Below are 4,129 nucleotides of genomic sequence, written 5' to 3' on the forward strand. Positions count from 1 at the left end.
TATGACATTATTTTTGACAACATCCTCATTTTACAGCATTTTTACACAAGTGCCTAAAACCTTTAAAAATACTGTAGCTTTGCAGGTATAATCCTCACTGGATTATTACAATTAATGGCAAAGTTAATGTTTGGAAATGTAAACCGAAATTTCCTACTGACACACTACAGCAAAAGATAGAAATAACTGACTTAAAACCATTTTTTTAGCTGGTGAAAATACTAGAGTTCTAATAATTTTGGCCACCACTGTACAGTTTTACAGTTTATGCATTCCCTGGGAACTGAACCCATGACCTTGGTGTTGCTAGCATCATGCTCTGCTGTTTTGAACTATTATGACATTTAATGAATCTCACTCTCATTCAGGTTATATTGGCGTGGGAATGCTGTCTGGAGCTGTGGCGGGAGCAGTATTTGCGTCTCCTACTCCAGGCAGTGCTGGCCGCCATTCTGACTCTGTGGAAGGGAGGTGCTTCGGGAGTCCTGCTCATCGTGAAGAACTACACGGGTGACCGCCTAAACTTTGGCATAGCTGTTGAACAGGCCTGGTCACAGGACACTCAGGTGGACATGGTGATTGTGGCTGATGTATGTCTGTCTCCATGCAGTGTGCCTGGATGCCTTCCATCTTTCCAGCTTCCACCAGGAGAGATGGAGCTGGGACTGGGTAGGAGAGATTTATAACTAAAGTGTAAAAATAACTAATTATTTTATGTAGCAGTAAGTAAGCATACTTATATTTTTTATGTTTTTGAAAAACTCTCTTATGCTCACTAAGGCTGAATTTATTTGATCAAAAATACAGTAAAAATGGTTACAATTTAATATTATTACAATACAATCAATATAACTGTTATCTATTTTAATACATTTTAATATTTTAAATCCTGTGATGGCAAAGTTGAATTTTCAGCAGTCATTTCTCCAGTCTTCAGTGTCACATGATCCCCATATGCTGATTTGGTGCTCAAGAAACATTTATTATTATCAATGTGAAATAGTTGTGCTGCTTAATATTTTTGTGGAAACCATCAGAATTTTTTGATGAATAGAAAGTTAAAAAGAACTGAATTTATCTGAACTAGAAATCCAATGTTATAAATCTCTTTACTGTAAATTTTAAACAATTTAATGCTGAATAAAAGTATTAATTTTCTTTTAAAAATCTTACTGACCCCAAACTATATATATCATGTTTCTACATTAAAACACTGTATATTTATTTGTGTAGGGATCCATGGAGAACCAGGTATTAAGAGATCAAAAGTGAGTCTTTTTTTAACGTGCCGATAATCTCTACAATAAAAAGCAATATATGGTCCTTTGAGATTGATGGTTTTGATTTTTTTTACAGGTGGCCTCTGCTGATGAAGTTGTGAAAACTATAATAAGTCACATGACTGATTCCTCAAACAAATCACATCTGTCCCTGAAATCAGGTAAGAGGTGTAACTGGCCAGCACAGGGTTGATTCTGAAGGAGTGTGTTTACATAAATATATTTAAACCTGTATTTCTCTAACAGGAGACAAGGTGGTGCTGTGTGTGAATAATCTTGGTGCTCTCTCGTGTTTGGAAATAGCTGTGGTTTCTAAAGCAGCTGTACACTGCCTAGGTGAGGCTCAAGTAGCATAACACATTCTAAATCATATACTGTGCAACATTCAGCTTTACATACTTTTAGACAATTCTTCTTTTTTTTTGCATGAATAGAATAAATAATGTTTTCAGTGTTTGTCGTTTTTAGAGGAGCGTGGTGTGCTGGTTGTCAGGGTGATGTTTGGATCATTTATGACATCTCTGGAGATGGCGGGAATGTCTCTTTCTTTAATGAAGGTCGATGAAGAGATGCTCAGACTGTTTGGTGCGTTCTGTTTAAAACCAATTTTACAAGCATACTTACCTTGAGATTGGAATCATTTGTTTATTTTCTCAAAAAAGAGAGTAATTTTGACTTATAACTGAAAATTCTAATACAACGTTTTATACTTTGGACAAAGTTTCACCGCACACTCTCTATTTAAAATACTAAAATTACTCGATTGCCAGTATAGTCTGAAATGAATATGTAGTGGAGAGTCTCTGATTTGTGTTTCTCAGATGCTAAAACCACAGCCCCGGCCTGGCCTAACCTCAGCACAGCCTCTGTGAGTGGGAGGAACCTGAAGAAAAACTTGCTGCAGCTTCAGATAATTTTACTGAAGGTAGAGAAGAGACAGAGAGACAATCAAAATATACATTGTTCAAATTTTAGACATATATGCCTCAGTTTATTTGTATTTCCTGTAATGTAATTCAGGATTTAAATATGTATTTAAACCTTATTATTTCATTAATAATTAGTGCGGTCAAACGATTAATCGCGATTAATCGCATCCAAAATAAACGTTTTTGTTTACATAATATATGTGTACTGTGTACATTTATTATGTATCTATAAATACACACACATGCATGTATATATTTCAGAAAAAATTTATTTTTATATATTAAATATATTTATTTATAATAGAAATTATATGAATAGAAATATAGACATGTAAATACATGTAAATATTTTCAAAATATATACTGTATGTGTGTGTAAATATACACAGAACACATACATATATTATGCAAACAAAAACTTTTATTTTGGATGTGATTAATCGCGATTAATCGTTTGACAGCACTATTAGTAAAATAAATCTAATATTTGTAATACAAAAATTAACATGGTTAAATATTTTATGACAAATAATATCCCTTTTAAAAGTTTGTGGTTGGTAAGATTTTTTAATGCTTTTGAAAGAACATCACTTATGCTCACCAAGGCTGCATTTATTTAATCAAAAATACAGTAAAAACACTAATATTGTAAAATATTATTACAATTTAAAGTAAATACAGTTTTCTATTTTAATATATTTTAAAATGTAATTTATTCCTGCGATGGCAAAGCTGAATTAGGATTCTTTGGTGAACAGAAAGCTCAAAAGAACAGCATTATTTAAAATATAAACCTTTTGTAACATTATAAATGTCTTTACTGTCACTTTGATCAATGTAATGCTTCCTTGCTGAATAAAATTATTCATTTCTTTTAAAAAAATCTTACTGACTTCAAACATTTGAACAGTAGTGTATATTTGTACTGAAATACCCGAAGCACTTCATCAACACAGTGGTCCTGCTCCACAGGTTCGCTGTCTTCAGTCATTCGATTAGTGTTGGAGTCCGTGTGCAGGATCCTCCTGCAGCACCAAGAGGAACTCTTGCTTTGGACCGTGCAGCAGGAGATGGAGATTGTGGGAGCACACATGCTCTCATAGCTAATGGTAAAACATTTTAAACATTTAAACAATGCACATATCATTTAAACCAACATACAGTATTGCTTAATTTTGTGCATATGTATTATGCTTTTTAAACGACTGTTTTACATGCCCTCACAATGTTGTCTACTTCAGCCATTCAGGAATGGCTCAGACTAGCAGAATCCCTGGGAGCGCCCCCTGATGGTCACATAACTATACTACAATCAGCAGTGGAGGTATGGACTTCCACTTTGGCCATGTTTAGCTTTCCTGTGTTCTCATAATTTCTTGCATCTATAATATTGCCCTCTTGCTTATCTGTAACAGAAAGCAGATTTGGGAGCGGAATCGACCCGCAATCTCACTGCAAGGGCTGGACGTGCCAGTTACGTTGCATCTCAACATTTGACCCAGCCTGACCCTGGTGCCGTAGCGGTAGCCGCCATACTGAAGGCCATCCTCAATGCTTTGAAGGCCTAGAGGAAGAGAAGCTCACCAACAGTTCCGTAAAGGGATAGTTCACCCAAAAATGAAAAGGACATTTTTTAATATAACTCTGATTAGGGCTGTGCAATTTATCAAAACTCAGTTTCGATTTCGATTTTGGCCTCCAACAATTATGAAAATACAGTAATCGAGATAAAACGTTTTTTGCACCCCATTCCGCCCCCTTTCTAGCGGTGCTCTTTCGCTCCTCCATTAAAGCCCAATTTCACGTGCAAATCAGTAAAATCATGTAATGAGACTTTTGCAAAATGGGACGTGCTTGATTTATTCAAGTTGATTAGATTTATTCATGTTTTTAAAAGCGCTAATGAGAACTGTTCCTCAG

At 35.0% G+C, this 4,129-nt stretch overlaps 1 pseudogene; it reads left to right on the forward strand.

Annotated features, from left to right (window-relative positions):
* LOC107683570 (triokinase/FMN cyclase-like) overlaps positions 1-3,777 on the forward strand; it is a 15,878-nt pseudogene extending 12,101 nt beyond the window's left edge.
* Positions 3,778-4,129: the final 352 nt, after the last annotated feature.

This window comes from Sinocyclocheilus anshuiensis, unplaced genomic scaffold (assembly GCF_001515605.1).
Source record: "Sinocyclocheilus anshuiensis isolate Anshui unplaced genomic scaffold, SAMN03320099.WGS_v1.1 scaffold874, whole genome shotgun sequence".
NCBI classification, from domain to species: Eukaryota; Metazoa; Chordata; class Actinopteri; order Cypriniformes; family Cyprinidae; genus Sinocyclocheilus; species Sinocyclocheilus anshuiensis.